Source organism: Diorhabda carinulata, chromosome 5 (genome assembly GCF_026250575.1).
Source record: "Diorhabda carinulata isolate Delta chromosome 5, icDioCari1.1, whole genome shotgun sequence".
In the NCBI taxonomy this organism is placed as follows: domain Eukaryota; kingdom Metazoa; phylum Arthropoda; class Insecta; order Coleoptera; family Chrysomelidae; genus Diorhabda; species Diorhabda carinulata.
The window spans coordinates 2,998,219-3,018,808 of NC_079464.1; the positions used below are offsets into that span (position 1 = coordinate 2,998,219).

General features: G+C 30.3%; 1 protein-coding gene across 4 annotated transcripts in view; it reads right to left on the minus strand.

Annotated features, from left to right (window-relative positions):
* LOC130894225 (furin-like protease 2) overlaps positions 1–20,590 on the minus strand; it is a 217,984-nt gene that overhangs the window by 155,304 nt on the left and 42,090 nt on the right. The gene's annotated exons all lie outside the window — the stretch shown is intronic.

Genomic DNA, 20,590 nt, shown 5'->3' on the forward strand with positions numbered 1-20,590 from the left:
GTTTTCACATATATTAATATACGAGGGCTCATTCATTAGTTTCAACGGTTATTAGAAAAAGATTATCTTCATTTGAAAACAAAGATTTCTTTATATGACTGTCGAAACTAATGTATAAGCCCTCGTATATTAACATATTTAAAATTTTTTTCGTCTACATTCATTTGAAAACAAAGATAATTTTCTTTAAATGATCATTTAAACCAATGAATCAGCCCTCGTACATTAATATATTTAAAACTTTTAAATATGTTAATATACGAGGGCTTATACATTAGTTTCGACAGTCATATAAAGAAAATTGTCTCCGTTAGTGGACATAGTTCACATAAAAAAATGAAGAAACTGAAAAAAAGTTACGTAAATATCATTAAAAAAATACTGATTTATGAATGAATGACTAAACTAAACCTATTAAAACTTTGTACGTAGTTTGGTGATATTTAGATTAATATACAGGGGTAATTAGAAAAATTCTCATCTCGAAATATTGTTTAAAATGAAAAATTTATCGTTTTTTTACTGCTACGCCCACCTATAATCATGACAACGAAATTTTCCCAGTTTAGCTTTGTTCCATTTTACTAGACAAGTTACGGGAAAAGTACGGACCTCGGGCGAGTCTAGTTCGGCTCGCGATAGGATTTTGATATTGTGGAGCTTTCGGATTCGCTACATTTTCAAAATGTCGTTTAACGTGAATTGTAAATTATTCAAACCGAAATTGCAACTCGATCTGAGATTTTATTTGCCGCAATTTCTTATCTTGTTTAGATACTGAATGAATTAGATTCTAATAAATACGAATTTTGAGTTTTTTATATTTTATGTTTGTTTATTTTAATAATAAACACGATGTAAATGAAAAATAAACAATCAAAAATAGAAAATTTAGTGTATTTCAAAAGAACGAAGATGAATTTCGAATTGCGAACTATTCTAGATATCAGCCAAACATTCAAAACAAATCAATTAAGCACGATGAATCACTAAAATGTTTCTTAGTATTCCAAATAAATATTTTATCACAAAGAAAAATTTTGTAGGGTACATTATATAACGAGGGTTAACGTTTGTTTATAGATATCATCTGGACGTGATTCATCGGTGTGAAGTAATTATATTTTGCGAAATATATTTTGGTATTCAGTAGGGGTTTCTCGAGTAATCGGATTAACAACAAAAACAACAACAATGGCGGGTAAAACAACCGCAAAGTCAACGTACAACACATAGTACAGCCACTTAAGCAAATGGGTCTTACACCCCTAACATTACATACCCTCGACTTACCACGATCGTTTAGGGGACGAGGTTAGGAAAGATCTATTAAACAATCCCTTTGTGACTGAATTCTAGTTAAGCTAAAAGCGGGCATTCCCGATTTTTAAACACATAATCGCAGTTGTTGCGTTTGATTCATAAACGTTTTAGCCGATTAGAATTTTCCGACGATAAATCAACATTTTTTTTCCTTTCTCTAACGAGATGTACGTTGTTTTTTTTTCTCCTAAAACATTGACAATCAAATTTGGAGATAAATGTTTTTGTTTATAATCGACAAATAGATACGGATTCTATGTCCATATGGGTGAAAATCTCGGAAAATCGATACACCCAGTATATAACAACGTGAAAACTTGTATCTTGACATCCTAAAACTATTCTCAAAATTCACATATAATTGGGCAGTCGGAAGTTTTAAAATCAGGAATCGAAGGTTACAAAAATTGAATTTTTTTTTATTCTTTTTGGAAATATCTCGTTTTCTACAGGTTTCATGGTATTTGTGTTTATTATCCATATTGTAGAGGATTTAATTCCCTACAACTTTTGCAGTCAACATTTTCTTATACTTTGAACCGTTTTCGAGATATAGGGCGTAGAACGCGCGGTCAGAAAATTATCTGATATCAATTGGTAATTTCGATAAAAAAAACTAATATTAAGGTTTATAGATTTAATCAAGTCATAATTAATGAAAATTTCGAGAGCAAATTCTAATTTTAATTCTCTTTTTCTTTATCTTCTTCTTCATCAACGTCGTCATCGTCGTTTAGATCCATTCGTTTTTCAGGATATTCCAAAGTTTTTTTCGACTCCCTGTCTAAATTTTTAAAAGTCAAACGACTGTGACAGTCAAATAATTATTTTCAGTAAATTTCCCCTTTCCAATTCTTTCAAATACTCGAGGAAAGCCCGAGATCGTTGTCATGAATTTGTAGCTGATAAGACGTTGACCAGAACGTACCAAAGTTTTCTTTAATATATTTATAATCTTCTTTTTTCAAATTCCCTTCAATTTTTAGCAGAGCTCCGGTGGTAATTCCTACAAAACAACCCCAAACCATCACGTAGCCTCGTCCGTGTTTTACAAGCAGAAATATACATGATCTAACATTCTTTTTTATCCTTTACGACTCAAAAACCTCGATTGCAACATTCCAAAAAGACCAGCTCCATCATCCAATTCCCTTTTTACTGTAGAAATAGTTGAAGAATCATCTGACACTCTTATTTTTGGTTTTTGAAACACAGTTTTGAAATTTATTTAACAGTTTATAATATTTTTCATCGTTGGTGTGTATCCCATCAAAATTTTTCGTATAAAAATCGTTCTTTACTAATAACTATACGTAAAATACGAATGTGATAGACATTTTGAATAAAAATTCCATTTCGCGTATACTAAACGTTATTGCATGTAACTGTCTGTCTTCTGGATATAACTTAATGTCTATTCGGTTGCTGACAATCGCAGATGCTAGCTTGGTATTCTAACATAAAAATAACCTTTAAATGTAAATCAAATCTCTAAAAAAAAACACTAGTTTAGTGTCATAACGAAAATAATTATAAATAATTGTCAATCAAGTGAATTTACTTATTTAAATTAAAATCTTAACAATCCACATATTGACAAGATGTCTAATACACTTTTCTTCTTATTATTTCTGTACTACTACTAGTAGTGTTCCAATCGTTTTTTTGGCCTTAGATGCTTCAGATATCCAGCTTCAACTCTCATAACATTAAATATATAGGGTTCTAATTCTATTCTATTCTGAAGCATTTGCGATGATTTATTCCAACTTAATAAGGGTTTATGACGCTTCAAATTTTAGAAAAAAGCTTGGGGGTTAACTATGTATTCAATAATAAAGCACTAAGATCACAAAATGTTTATTGAAAACCTAAACGAGTTCGAATTTCATTATTCGTTTGTATGGGATCGAATATTGTGATCTCATGGATAAAATAAAGCTTCGGAATTGACGCATTGTCTTTTCTAGGAGGTGTTGTTCTTAGAGGTCCCGTGAACTCGACGAAACCGATGTAAATTGACTAAAAATCCTTCGATTATTCACCTTACATCCCAGATTTATAACCTTGTGATTTTCACGTGTTTAGACTCTCAAAAGAAGTTTTTGTTAACAAAAATTATATTTGTAGAAACGAAGGTGTTTAGTCAATGAAGTATATGGTCTAATAAGAGATATTTTGGGAAAAAATATATTTATTTTTTGACGTAAACTCTTTTTAGTTCCATACACTTTTTCTGGCGATGTTTAATAAGTTCAAAATAACCTTCATCACCTCTTCATTAATGGACAATCTTTGACCACAGAAAATAATCCGAGGGGGTTGAATCTGGCCATTGAAATAGTGTGAGCTGGTGCTAACCATCTCTAAGTAAGGCGAGGTACTTTTGGGACTATCCTGGTAAAGAAATTTCGTTTATGAAAAAGGCTAGTTTATATTTTATGACCCCCGTATAATAAGCATGTTGATTTTATTTTAAATTACTTATTATCATCAAAGAGCTTTCGGCGATGGATTCCAAAAGGCGCTAAGACCTTTTTCTTTGAGAAGTTTCCCGCATTTTACCGAAAGTAAATACTATTAACAAGCTGAATCCTCAAAAAGACAAAATGGCTGATATCTGAGAGTTTGACACAATGAAAGTGAAGGTTTTTGTAAATGTCGTAAGACTAGTTTAATATTTTGATTATTAAAAAAATAACTTTCTGATTTTAATTGAACCGTTTCTGCAAAAAAATAAATTTGAACGTACGTCACTTTAAAATGAAACTGCCTCGTCGAATGAGACATCAAAAATAAGACCAAGAATATCACTCGACCATACGACAAGTCGGTTATTGGATGGAGACGTCGATGTTTGGTCAAGTATAACCGACGGCGATGGTTTCGTTTGACAGTCCCAAGCATACAGATACCTAATAATGGTTGATGGGTTCAGAATTGATTGAAAATCTAACAAGATTACATCGATCTTTTCCTATTAAACAAAATAAACTTTTTCTAGACTTTGTACACTGTTTTATAAAAAAATATGTATGAATTGTTTTTTCAGTGTATATTTCTTATGAAATGGAACGATTTTTTTACCGTTAGAAGAAGAAGCTTTATCGAACAAACACCTTTAAAAAATACTTCCAAACGATAATGTATATATATATATATATATATATATATATATATATATATATATATATATATATATATATATATATGTATGCATGTATGTATGTATGAATGCTCAGACGTAGGAAATGAAAAATGTTACAGTTGGAAGAAACGTTCATTCATTTAAAAGCGCTTATCTCTCACTCACTTATTCATTTGGTAGGAAAAATATTCATATTTAAACGCAAATTTTTATTTTATTTTTTTTGGACGACGCCCCTTAGAGATTTTTTTTTCAGAAAGATTGATGCCCAAGGAATAGATTTACGATGTGTATCAATCAGTAGCGTAGAAACTTCAAAACTGTCAAAATTTACTAAAGTTTATTCCCCCTACACTAGTTAATTAACTAACTGTCGTTGTATGTCTATGGATATATAAATAGATGATATAATTAATGTTATTTAATTTATTATTATGTACGCGCCGTGTTGTGATTGATTTTTTTATATTTCTCAGAAATTTACAGGAAATTTATGTACTTTTATTTTTTTTTTGTATAATAATAAATCTTTTAAGATATAACTACAAATTATAAATATTTTTGCTAGTGATATAAATACGAGGGTTTACAATATATTTCTATGCAATTATTTGAATAATTTTTAACGAGGGTTGAACTGTTTTATTACGAACTGGGTACCAATTTCTTTATATATTTAAATTGTATTACAAACTAATACAACTTTTTTTTCATTTTATCATTTTTCAAAAGTTTTCTAACGAAAAAATTTTTTGCACGAGTTGCATTTTGTGTTTTTCTACAACGTGAGGTTGTGGTTTGTCCCGAGGGCCTCAATTGCTCGAGGGGTACCTGTGAAGTGTGAAGACGCTTGTGGATGTTGATTTTTGAAGGTTGCATTATTCAATGACGGTTCGATCAAATGACAAGATTCATCCTTAACAAATGGAAAAGCTCATTTTCCATGATTTTCTTCCATTCGAAACTATCTAATCTGAACAAAATTTCCTTGACAGTTTATAGAATCGATGTTTAAACTGTAGCAGATCAAATTTCAAAAAAAAACGCCCAAAAAACAGTCTTGTTTCGATTTCATCAAAAAATGTCATCCCTCGTATACTACGAAGAGAAAGCGAAGTTTTCCGCTGTGGAAGTATTTATTGCATCTCATACCGTATACGGAAAATAAAATTTTCTTTCTATTCCTTCGAAGCCTCTAACCAATAAAGTGTTTGGACGAGCGTGATTTAGTTTTAAAATTCAAGAAAACCTCCTTTTTAGAAACTTCCTATGCGGAAAATGAAAAATGTTTTCTCTGATTGCGGAAAGTGTTTTTCCTTACACCGGGAATGTTTACGGCGGGTTGTGAGATAAAGGAATTTCCTCGCGAGATTTCAAAATATCAAATAATATCAAGAAAATAAAAAAGAATTTCATCATTTTCAAATGTACTTATTATATACATCGACGAATATACAGTGAAAAAATTAATTATAAATAATTTTTAATGGTTTTTATGTGTATATGTACAGCACGTGTGTTTGTGTCAGACTAACACTAGTCATGTCACACATACTTAGGTTCATAAAATTTTTTTGGCAACTTTATTCGTTAATAAACACCAATAGTTTTATTTGGTTTCGCTTTAGATTTATTAGAGAATCATAAATTCATTCTAGATGGTCAAATAAAGTATGTATGGGAATTAATTTGTGGATACACAACTCTATGCGACGTGGCTGAATATTGAGCAGAAATTCGAACGTTGGAAAGTTAAAACGAAGGTTATACTGTCTGTGAGGTGATTTTCTTATTAAATAGCGAATTGTATTATAAACACCTTCCAGAAAACAGCGAAACTTGTTTACAAATCAAAACAATGGAATACCCTCTTTATAGTCCCGATTTGGTTCATTGAAATAAGCACGAAATATGTAGAGTGTAGAAAAACTGTAAAAAATTCAGTTCTGTAACTTAATAATAAAAATTTTTATAGCAAAACTTCAAATCACCCTCTTAGCTTTCGTTCATTTGAATTGATCAAAATTCGTAGCGGAATTTCGAGATCTAGCCGGATAGATTATTTATTTGTATTTTTTCGTTGACACAATCCGCGTTTCTCTATAAATAAACCGTCATTAGAGCCTCTAACCGGGTGGAAAGTTCAATTCGGCTCAAAAACTGTCACCAGTTGATTGTGATACGCTAACAGCTTGCGTCACTTTTTACCGCAATTCATTCCGGTATCGCGTACATTCGCTGTTAGTAAATTTTCCAAAAAAAGATCGTGTTTATGATGTTCGTCATAAATTTTAAATGACAGAAACAGAAATCGCAACAGTAAAAACTAAATTCATTAACGTTATAATTAATAATAAAATAAGTAACAAATAATCATCTAATTTTTGATCTGGTTAATGTTTACGTAACTTTTCTTCGGTTTCTTTCTAAATCGACAAATACTATACGGGATGTCTCATGTTATAGTAGTTAATAAAAACTTTCATATTTTGAACACAACCTTTTGTATATTATTAATATTCAGTATTTTTTAGAAAATTCTAGTCGTTTATGAATAGTCTAACGGAGTTAGATCAGGAGATCTTGTTGGCTATTTGGAATACATTCGATTTACGTACTACCAGACATTAATTTGTTAATAAGACAATACTCCATCTTACTAAATACCTTGTTTGACCTAGAGATGGCGGTAATTACTTAAAAAATATCACCGTATTAGAAAGTGTATAATCTATACAACATTTTTTTCAAGTTTTAAAGACGCCATCTTGTTAGTATTTGTTTGACAGCTGTCAAGAGTGAAAGTTTTCACTAAATCGTTATTTGAAAGACTCTAGCTCAACCAATGTGAAAACTTGAATAGATTATACTATTTCTTCGTTAATAAACAATAAAATATTGGGTAGTAAAGTTTCGACGAGACCGTACGATCTAGGAAAACCAACAACGTAGTGGTTAACTTCACAAAATCACATTGGATGATCGTTTATTGAAAAGTGCACGTGCTAGCAGACATAATAGACATTTCCATTTATTTCCACGAGTTAATTCGTGAATTTCTGTATATAACGCAAGCGAATACACCCTGTATAATTTCTCCCAAGTGATAAACTCTCATATTGTCTCGTTTGATTAAATATATCAATGGAATGTCATATATTTATGTTTTCGAATTTTTCGTTGTTCTGGAAAATTCGCCTGATATTAACGCCCTCTACAATCCCGTGTTTCGTGAATAAACATGGTTTTTCCGACACGTTTCGATGGAAAATTTTCGAAAATATTCCAACGCTACGTTCTTTATCCTAATCGATTATTTTTTTAATTGAGTAATCGCGTTCTTGAATTCGTTATTAAATTGAAAATCGAATTCCCGAAATATCCTTTAACAAGTTAAAATTTCTTTGATGTTTCTTGATTAATTAATTACGAAATTTAATAACGTCATTGCGAAAGTGGAAAGGACTTTATATTATAACAAAATATAACAAAAAAAAACCGGTCGGTATAGAAAATAAGTATGGAAATTAACAAGTACGGATAATTACATATTTCAACATCATATCTCATTTTCTTCAACCCACTATGAAGCTTTTAATAAATTAGGGTGTAGGACGAACAATGGTCACGTGAAATTAACATTATTTTCGGTAAAAAAAAAACCGATGCTAATAATTAATTATAAAGGAATTATATACCAGAATTTGTAAAAACGCCATGTTTGATTTTATATCACGAAATTTACTCGTTAACTTTCGTGTAGATGGAAAAAGTTTTTTAGATCATACGTTGAATTATCTAAATGTTCCTAGAATTACTTTGTTTGACCGATAGGTGGCAGTTCGATTTGCCAATAGCAGAATCGTAGTAGTACATCGCATATCAATTCAAAATTTGAATTTGAGAAAGCTGTGCTTGAAATGGATGCAGCGTTTGCTCACAATCGAACAAAAAAATCATCTTGAAGTTGTTTCCTATCAGAATTTCATTCAGAATATAACCCAAACGATCATCAATCAATACGAAAATGAATCACAGACTTTTTTTTCTTCTTATTTCTAATTACATTCTTTCGATTTTAACTTCCGCCTTGATAAGAACTAGAAACTAAATGAACCACGCGTTGAAAAATTTCGACAATCATTCGATGGAATCGCATTCTTTCGTTTTTATTGCTTCCTCGTCAATATTATTAAGACTTTTTTCAATATCGTCTGTTTAATAAGTTCCGTCGTTCAATACGAGATGTATGTCGTTATTAGTTTGGTTTTAATTGACCGAGAATAAAAAACGATTCGCCGCCATACACGTTATCAAACGTGATAAATTGATAATGACGTTGATGATAATTTAATACAAAGAAAATGGCCGTAGTAGTACTTGCTTGTAGTGTTTCATATCTTCATACTTCAGGTTCAAAACGTTGTGTCAAGCAGAAAGAACTATACAAGGAAGGTTCCAAAAGCACCTCGACCAACAAAAATGTTTTTGTTCCATTTTGAGCGATCGCTGCATCCATTTCGCGCACAGCTTTCTCATGTCGAAAATTTCTACGATTCTGGTGCTCAAATTCTGTTACCCAAACATATACAGTGGTTTTTTCAAGCAACTACCGCCATTTAATGGTTAAATCGGGTACATTTGGTACCATCCTCGTTTTTATAACGGAAACGTATCTGCAGTTACGTATATATGGAAGTGTATAACGCCATAACTTCTTTTCTTATGTTGTATTGATGCCAAAATCGTTTTGATAAAAATTGTAAGCGGCATCGTATAAACTAGAGATCGCTTTCCATCTATTGTTTGGAAACACGGAAAGCTTCTTACTTTATTACTTTTTCTTTTTGTTTATTATGTATTATACTAGATTTTCCATTTTCTGTACCCGTATGCAAAACTAGGCCGCATCATTGCCGTGGTGTTTGTTGGTTTTATATATAAACAAACAAAAAACGATAAAAAAGAAGACTATAGTTAGAAAAAAACATGAAATTATAAACAACGTATCTAAATTTAAACTTAAATATAGAACAGGGTTTAGTACCAATCACAGATATACATAAAATTGTGGAAAGTTCGTGCATGATTTTCATTACTAATCATCAATCTAGAATGTTTTCTTTTCTTGTTGTTGCATTGGGGAACCCCAGATTATTTATTAATCCCACTCATTTCCGAAGGTTAACGCCTTCTTTTTCAAATGATCCAGGTTGAAATCTTCCGCTAAATCTAGAGCCCTCAAGTGTCAAATGACTTCACAAAACATTCAAAAGATATTATTATTTAGCCTACAGCCACCTATTACTTTTTTTCACCACCCTACCAAAAAATCAGTTTCTTTCAATCTTCTTTCCACTGTAGAAATACTTGAAAATACATCAATCACAGTTTACATCTCTGAAGTCGTGAAGACTAGCGATTGAACGTCCAAACCCACTAGCAACACGCCACGCCACGTTACGCCACGCCACAAGACATTGTTTTGTTGACATTTATAACAGAAAGTTTTTCAATATCTTTGAGTACGTTATGGATGGTTTTTAGAATGCGATAAAATTTTTCGTAGACTAGCATTCAAACGTCTTAACACGCGACGTACATCTAAGAATTATTGATCGTCTCACGTGGAGTGGAGTGTGTACCTGGACAATTGAATGAAATGAATGTATGGAAACATAATCGAAAACGTGGCGCGAGGTGGCGTGGCATGTTAATGTCAATTTCAAACCATAATTCTTTGATTTTATTCATTTTACAACTTTTAAGTCTGAATTTACGAGAACGAAAACAAAAAGATTATGGATTGGTTGAAAAATTTTTATTTTTTGACATATAATTATAGTGAATTTTTTCCAAACGATTTTTAGATAAGAAAATACCATTTCCCTCGACCGGCCTATGGTTTTTACTTATGTAGATAACTGATGGAAAAAATTTGCTGCGTCGTATGCTTAAACTAATATTTTCTTTGTCTCGTTCAATATAGGTATCTTTTCATGATGAAATATATTAAATTATTCAGGGTATATTTGATTTTGTGTCTGTAAATACAGTCAAGAATGTTTTCAAAATAAGTCGATTCAATTGACGTCAATTATATTGATATCGACGTAAACAACTTCGTCGATAAGTTGCACTTTCCTAAAGTGCGTTTTTTACAAATAGTTTGTGATAAATACACTTACACAGCGTAATGGTTCTTCTCACTTTGCGAAAAAATCATCATCAACTTCTTCTATACAAAAAACAAAAAATGAAGACTTGACTTGATCCAAATGAAAAGCTGTACGACGTAGTCAAAACTGACTTATTAGAATTCTACTACGAATCCCCAGCATAGTTCGATGGTTCTTCTTTTCCTCTGAAATTGACAGCTGACTGATTCACAATAGTGAAGTATCAATTGGAATATCAGCTGATCTACTCCCACCATAAATTCGTAGAGCAAAAACGATTTGGTATACGAATTTTGATAAAACCGATAATAAGTATTTCAAGTGGAGGTATTCCAGAAATTCCCACGTTATAAGAACTGCTTTTTTGTTGCATAGTCTTGGAGAAAGTTTATCTCATCCTCCTTCGCTAAAAAATTTACATTATGAATTTGTGAATTATTTGTAAATTTGTGAATTAGTAGGGTTCACATCAGCAATGAAAATTTAGTGGTCCAAAAGGACCACCTAAGTTATGATTTAGTGGCCCAAAAATATAACGTAGTAGACAAAAGTAAAAAAATTAACATATGCATGCTACACACACTTTTATACATATTTTTACGGCATATATAAATTCTTTTATGCAAAAACAGCACAGTAAATATATAACATAGGTTTTTTTAAAAATATTTTGGGCGACAAATTTGCCTCCGATGTGTATGATTTTGGCGACATTTCTTGATGATTTGGCGACAATTGTCGCTATGTCGCCATGCTGGCGTGAACCCTATGAATTAGTGAATTATTTGCGAATTCATGAATATGTGAATTAGTTAAATTTTGAATTTGTTAATTATTTGGGCATTAGTGAATTATTTATGAATTATTTGTAAATTATTTGGAAATTTGTGAATTATTTGCGAATTCATAAATATGTCAATTAGTTAAATTTTGAATTTGTGAATTATTTTCGAATTTGTGAATTTGTTAAATATTGAATTATTTGCGAATTTGGGAGTTATTTGTAAATTTCTGAGTATCAGAATTTGTGGATCAGTGAACTATTTGTGCATTTGTGAATTATTTGTGATTACATGTGAATTATCTGAAAATTTATGAATTTGAACATTTGCAAATTCGTAAATATGTGATTTAGTTTAATTTTGAATTTGTGAATTATTTATAAATTTGTAAATTAGTGAGTTTATTTGTGAATTTGGAAATTATTTGTAAATTATTAGCGAATTCATGAATATGTGAATTTGATAAATTTTGAATTTGTGAATTATTTATAAATTTGTAAATTAGTGAGTTTATTTGTGAATTTGGGAATTATTTGTAAATTATTAGCGAATTCATGAATATGTGAATTTGATAAATTTTGAATTTGTGAATTATTTATAAATTTGTAAATTAGTGAGTTTATTTGTGAATTTTGTTTTTAAATTTGTGAATATAAGATATTTTGAATTATTTGCGAATTCCAGAATTTGCTAAATTTTGAATTTGTGAGTTTGCGAATTAGTAAATTTGGGAATTATTTGTAAATTTAAGCATTTGTGAATTATTTGCGAATTTATGAATTTGAGAATTATTTGTAAATTCGTGAATTATATGTAAATTATTTGTAAATTTGTGAACTATTTGTGAATTTGGAAATTTTTGAGTTTGTGATAATTTCCGTTTGGTACGCATATTTATAAGGTTGGAGGGATTTCTACTTCAAAGATTTTTTTCTAATGTGTATTTACCGAAACTTTTTTCCATCGTCTTATATAAACACGATGTGAGGTTAGGAAGTAAGGGTCGTTCTTTTTCACTCTTAGTATAAAGTACGATTTGGACCTTCTCCAGAGCTCTGGTTTATATCCTAGCTCCAAACGACTTCGACTAAGACGGATCAAATGCGTCCATTTTGTTTTCTGAGATAGAAAATGAGTTTTCGACGTCGAGTCCTCCACGCCCTCTGTACAGCTGCCATTTTCAGCTCCAAGGCAAGATTCTTATTTTAAATATAAGATATAACAGAATATAGAAAAAATAAAATCAAAATGAAGTCCGTCTCTGTAATCGTTCGAGGGAAAATCGTCATTGATGCGACTAAAACTTTTCCATTTGACTGGATTGAACTGCGAATTTCAATCGTTAATTTTTTTTTTGTAATTTGTCCTGCCCAGGACACGTTCAAAACGAAATCAATAATGATTGATAACTTCCAACATCAATTAAACTGAACGATCGTAAATCATGTAAAGGTAAATAGATAGATTAATGTAAAATACATAATAATGACATTTATATTTATTGTCGATAAGGGGGTTGTTTTGAAGGTAATAAAAGTTTTAGAGCGTCATCTAGACCACTTTTAACCTAAAACGCACCCTCTCGCCCCTAAGAGGATTTAAAGTAGTGAAAAATGAAAATTAAATAAAAAATATGAATTTTTTTCAATGTTATAAAGAGAAACTCTTTTTATCTTAAAAATTAAGAGATGAAAACGAATATTATTCGATATTTTAGTTAAAATGGATATAAATCCAATGTCCACATTTAAAAAACAAAAATTAGAAAAAAACTTTCAAAAAATAACCAATTTGAACTAAAATATCCTCAAAATCCGTTTTCAACCCCTTCATTTTTAATAGAAGGGATATACAAAATTTTTCTCTACGATTGTTCAAGAGAATTAAAAAAATTATTAAAATTCAATTTTTATATTTCATTAAATTTCAATTTTTTTTGTATTCTCAACGCCCTGGGGGTGAAAATGTGCGTTTTAGGGGAAGAGTGATCTAGATCTAAAATTTAATGCATTAAAATTTATATTTAAAACTTTATTTCGGGATAGTTTTTTTTCACCTTCTTCCGGGGGTTGAAAACTATTTCACACCGCCCCAAGTTTCGTAAGCATTTATCCAAATATTATCGAAGAATTTCAGTCAAATCTGACAAAAACCTGATTTCAAACTCTTTCTGATTGGACTATAACAGAATTGAAAAAATATGAATTATTCGAAAATTGCAAACCAGTTTTCAAAATGTTCTTATTAAATGAAGGAGCGAAATATAGCATCTGTCTTACTTGTATATCGCAAAAAATATATTACAAATTACAAAATGAAAGATATAAGGCACGAAAAGTTGTAATTTCTGAGTTATAGGCGTTCAAAGTTGCGGAATTAGAATTTATAATTGAGTATATTTTCTAAATTATACAATCGAACATTATGAATTTTTAATGGATGATAAAGTATGTCCATCTAGTGTGTTTGACGTTATAAGTAATTGTAAATTACTATCTGAAAGCCAGGGGCGGATCATGCTCAATGGTTAACAATCCGTAACTTTTACAGGGACAATCTGTACAATCTAAATAAAACCAAGGAAACCAATCGCTATAAGAAATAGTGTGTAGAAACTCATCGTAAATTGTAATTATTTATTGAAAATATTAAAAATCGAATAAAAACTTCATTTTTACTATCATTAAATTTTACAGGTTGTCTCAGTAAAAATTACGAATTGTTAACCATTGGGCGTGAGCCACGCCTGGCTTTCATATAGTAGAATAGAATTATTTCGAGCAGTCGCATAAGAAAAATTCATAGCATAAGCGTAGTTTTTCGCACAGTACATCAACAACATATAACAAACACAAACAAAAGCAAATAATTTTTAAGGTTAACAAAGTTAGTCATCACGTAATGGATTTAAGATATACAACATGTTTACCCTTCTTCCTTTTGTTATAATGTACATTACCAATGAATCCATATCTGGAAAATATCATCAAGATAATTGGTTTAAAGTCGATTTATATTGTCGTTAATTCCGCCAAGCTCAACTCTCAAGTTTATATGAAGTTGTCTGGAGTTTGAAACTATCTGCTTCATATTTAAACGGTGTATGTAATTCGAAATGAAAGATATTTATACATCGCCTCGATAACTTCCTGGTATGTTCCTTTATTGATCTTATTACAAAAAAAAGTCATGAACATCATACAACAAATATAGAAGTTTTTGGTATGATCGGGATACATTTTGGACTGAAAAAGTCATACCATTGCTAATGTTGGTAGCATTGGACGCATCGTGTGATACCGACTTTATTCTGAACGTATTTTATCACTCACTGTCATGTCTCGATTATTTGTTTTTGAGTGATTTCAAACGCCATGTCATTTTTAAATACCTTAGATATTTTAGTTAGGTGATTAAACATTAACACCAAGACCAAATTTTTTGTATTCAATAATAATTAATCATATTTAAATTCGAGATAAATAAATTTAAAAGAATTCAAATAATTAATCAATATATTCCTAACTTCATTCATGTACGAATCTATTTGACATCTCTAATCGATTATCTATCATATTAATCGATTTATAATCGTAGATTTAATGTCAAGTATACGCATGTCAAGTGGTAATATTAATTGAAATCAATTAGAATGTGAATTATGTCGATTGTATGTGACTAATTAACCCGTACTAAACGGTTCGTTAGGAATTTTCTGTCGACATAAATATTCAAAAAATTTTCTACCCAAAACGAATGGCAGAATTTGTAAACGACCCTACCCCAAATAAATTTTAAAGTCAGGAGAACAAACAACAGTCAGAAGCCGAAACGAAAACGAGCGTATTAAAATTTATTTAGTGTAATTGCTTAATTTATTCTAGAAAAATAACAGCGAAATTAATCAGTTGTTATTTTTACCGTTTTTTACTCTTAATAAGGGGTGTTTACAGAATGTTTTTTATATATGCAGAGCATTGAATTACAAAGATCATTAATTGTGTCACTATACTGTAAGGGAAATCAACATACGTATTGGAGAAATGTCAAACGTCAAACACCGCGTTTATATTTATATTATATCCGTGTTTTTGTATATCGTACTCTATCCATCATTTTGTTTCTATTAAAACGAAAATATTTCTATATTAGACCGGGAGATGTTTCAAAACTTGACATATTCTTAAACGAGAACTAGTTAATAACATAGATTATCAACTACGACTAACGAAGTCTTTTACACTTTGAGCTCTTATTTCAAGAAATAACGTAACGAAAACTAGTCATTAGGAACAAAATCCGGATAATAAGTTGGATAAGGAAACAATCAATGTATTTATATGATTGAAAAGAACTTTTTTTATCAAAAGAACGTTGCTTTTAGTTTTGTCGTTAAATCTATTTGATAAATTCTCTTCTATTGGTTGTTTTACATCTTATTATACCGAGTGTAACAAAAAAAAATCGATCACCATAGCTTTATCGAATGATAAATAGCTTTACAAACCCTGTACGCGAGTCTTCAATACTAAATAAATAAATTTTACAGCTCACTGTGTAGTTTTGACTTTTCCTAAAAGAAGATCGGAGAGGCTTCAAAATGATAGTTGAAGAAGTTTGAATGATAGAAATCACATGGTGTTAGATCTGGTGAAGTTAGAAGCCATACAAAAGCAAGTTCTTTTATAAGGCCCCCTGCGGACGAAGCATTTGACGATAATTGCACTTTTAATTGATTAATTATCTAACGTGTTCATTACATCTGTTTACTAACCTCAAAATATCACTTGCTAGAGACTATCACTGAATAAAAAATTCGAAATAAATAATTTTTGAAATGAAATTGAAGATACGATGTATCGCGAACATCTTCTCGCTTAACAAATGTCAATTTCGAAATTTTTCATTAATATGTACAGTTACTTTTGTTTCTACAAGTATCGTTAATTTCAGTTCCGTAAATGATTTACAAATCGCCACATGTTATTATCAAATTTAGTTTGAAAAAAAAAGGGTTTTATGGTACTTAATAGATATGTCAGATATAAATAACTTTTATGAATTTTAATTTGATTTCGTTTCGCTGTTATAATTTGGTTTCGCTCCAAATTCTACGTTACAAACATAGCAAGCGCAAGCTTATAGAAATCGCTCATTGTGTCCGGAGAAGTTACGTCCCAATTTAAATTCACGTGAAAAATTAGAAATTCCCATAAACGTCACGAAATTAAATTCGAGAGGGTCGAGAAAATTTAGAATTTACAGTAAAAATTCCCCAAATCCACCTCAAGAAATTTTCACGTGGAAAAACTATTGCAAATAGTCCAATTAGGATTTTTGGTTTTCCAAATCTCGATTTTACCTTCGTGGTTTTTCCACCCTTGTCCCAAGTGCTTCGTTAGCAGTTTCCTTAATTTTTTCAGCTCCAAATTCAACCCCCTTGTTGATGGTATTTGGGTTTACGTGACAGATTTTGCTTGGCAAGTTGTCGAAATTCACTATGATGTTGTACTGAATTCGGTATAAAAAATCAAAATTAACTTCGGAAAAATATGGATTTGGATGTTTTTGTTTCTAGACACCCCTGTATATAACATTGAAAATACGGAATATTGGTTTTAAAATGTTACAAATGTCGCATTATAAGCGATTTTTTAGATTAGAACTTGCCGTGATATATCAAAAGTCTTTCTGTTTATATATATATATATATATATATATATATATATATATATATATATATATATATATATATATATATATATATATATATATATATATATATATATATATATATATATATATATATATATATATATATTACAATTAGACATTTACCACCCTGTATATAATACAATTTCCTTAGTGCTTGTTTTTGGGGGGTGATAATGATTGATGACTATTTTCAGATTGACTGTCGAAAGATGAGGTTTTCGATCCTGGATGTGTCTGTAGAAAGTCGTCCGTCATTGAAGTTATATAAAATGTATTATAGAACATTGAGGGTTGAATATTCAGTAATTCGTGTGACTGACATTAATAAATGATTGGTAATAGAATTCTAGAAGATTAATTTGCATTCAATATATTTCTATTACTCAAATTTGGAATAGTATAGATGTTTGAAAAACAAAAACCGAATCATATATTTATATATAAACCTGGTTTCTTTCTCATATGTATGTAAAACATTTTGTATCACAATTCTGTTTACTTTACATTTTGTATTTGGAAAAATCTGAATTTTCTTTACGTGATTTATTCCAAATACTCCCAGAATCAGATATTTCAATTCTACGAAAACGTATTTATGTTGAAGATAAAAAATTTTACTCGAACATATTTAAATTATTGACAGTTTTTCAACTTAACCGGAGAGATTCAGCTTAGACAAATGACAAATGACAGATGACAGATAAACAATTGTAGATATAGCCAACGATATTTATATTTTTAACAATAATCTAGATTCTTTTCGTAAGGACTTAAATTGTAAGAATTTGTTCCAAATTTGAAAGTTATGATACGTATAACAGTTTTTTATAGACTAACATAACCCAAAACGAGATTTTGATCAGTTTTCGAACGTCGATGGAAATTCAAAAATTTAAAACATGATCTACCAGGACTTTTTATTACTTTTTGGTGCTTATACATACGAGAATAGTCCCAAAAGTATCTGGTTTAAGAAAAAAAAACACAAAAATCTCCATACATTTTTCCCAACGACCTTCAATAAGTTAATAGCCATTCATTCTATTTTTTCGAGTATGCGATCAGAAAATAATCATAGGAGGTTAAATCTGGCGAATAGGGTGCATGAGGTATCAATATAAACTTTAATTAATCAATTTTTTTTCATTGCAATAACGAATTTTTGTCTTGGTGCATTGTCTTGATGAAACAACGCTTTCTTTTTAACCAAATACGGCCATTTTTGCTTGATTTCTTCGCTCTAAACTTGAAACATATGCTGTATAAATCTAATATAGTAACCAGATTCTTTTTGAATCGCTACATTACACTATTATTCAACACACAAGCTTTGAAATCGACAGATCTATGATTTCCTGAACCATTGAAGATGTTTGTCTAGATCGTAATTTACAAATTCGTTCACTACAAAACCAAAATCACGTTTCTTTATACTGAGAACTATTTTTAATGTGTCATCCATGTTTAGAGGTCTTTCCATCCAACTTATCTTGAAAATACGGATTTAAACCATGAGTTTCTGGCAGTTTTATATAACTTGCTCTAGTTTTGAAAATTCTTAACCGTATCAACACGCTAAAGTATTTTAGTTTTCCTAATTGATCTATTTGTATATTATTAATGCTCCTGATATTATTTGGTGTTCGGATATAACCAAATATTGCATAATTTATACAAAAATATGATTCCATTGAAAAATTTCTGATCGGGTCTAATATAAAGTGCAACGGACCAATTTCGAGGTTATTTTTTCGAATTTGGCGCCTTTCGTAGAGCAGTTTTTACGTCAAATACATAACCTCACAGTGTCATCAGAGTAGGTTGTTCAAATAAACTTGACAGCATGACAAAGGACACAATAACAAAAAAACACTATCAAAAATTAATATAATCGAAATGAACAATCCATTTGGATATCATAGATGGCGCTGAATCAATCTAAATGATGTATGACGTATTTTTAAATTTATTGTGAAAATGGCGCCTTCATATGGGATTCATAATTTTCATTAAAAAACACTATAACTAGACGAAATTGGTGATAAATTCTTCTCACAGTAAATTAAATGGTATTTAATTTGATAGCATCCTAAAAATTTAATGTCTCCCTTCGAACTTTAATAGTTTTTTTTTTCGTGTTACGATTATATATAGACCCAAGAATGAAAAAGACTTTATTCTAATATGCACCGAAGAATTTTACGGCAACAATCAAATTTATGGAAAATCCATCGTTTTCCCAAAAGTAAACAACAAATTTAGATACGTAATTTTACTAAAAACAGCAAAAAAAAACACGTTTAATTACTTTTTGGAAACTTGGAACGAGAAACGTCATACCCCGGCCGGTTTACAGCCTTGACCTTGCTCCGGTAGATTTTTTTTTGTTCTATCGGCTCAAGAAATCGTCGAAAGTACAAATTTGAAACCCTGGGCAATCCGTTGAAGCGTTGGATGAAAAACTTGATGGTGCACGTATATTTATACAGGATGTACCATTCAAATCCTGGACTTGACGCGTTATTTTGATATTTGAGAAAAACTGTCCCAGAAAGGCATAAATAGAAAGATGTAGTTGCATGAAATTACATGAAAACGAAAGTTCAGATTATTTTTGATGACAATGAAATAATAATTTGATTGTCTAATTACATTAATTTTTTATCTTGATTATTTGCCTTTCCTATTCAAATAATTTTTAATAGTTTAATGACTGATTTTGAGGAATTATACGTTCTTTTAGACCCGTATTCGATTAGAATTCTGCACGTTTTTCTTTTCAAAAAATGTGTAATCACTTTTATTAACATGCGGGTGATTAAAATCCCGGAAACGTAAATCATTAATTTGAAAATGAAGTCATTTAATTAATGTACTGTCTACTTTAACTAATTCTTAAAAAATGATGTAAGTTCTAATATTTATACATTTTTAAGTCACTGAGATTCATATAGACGCTACTTAATACGAAATCCAATCGATCTTTTAGTTTGTCCAACATTTACAAATGAAAATCTACAAATTCTTTCGACTTTCGACTAATTTCACAATCTAGAGTGGAACCCCTGAAGGGCTGCAAGGGAAAATTTTGCTGCTTGATTGACTGACTTTTTTTGTATCGAATCTAACAACGATGATTCTGAAATAAATTGAGTTGAATATAACCCTGTAGATAGCAAAGCTCACCAAGGTGGTCAAGGATGGTAATTTTTGATAGAATACAACGACAAAATTTGGAAAATTGACGTCAAAATGGAGGCAAAATATTAAAATCAAGAGATGATTCTTAAGAATACATCGTAGTGAAAATCTGAACATAATTACTGGTATAATTATATGCATATTGATAGAAATAGGATTCGAAATTGGATTAAATCGTCTGCTGAAACGATTGGTTTGAATAACGAGAAAAAAATTACAAATCGCTCCAATAGATGTGTCGT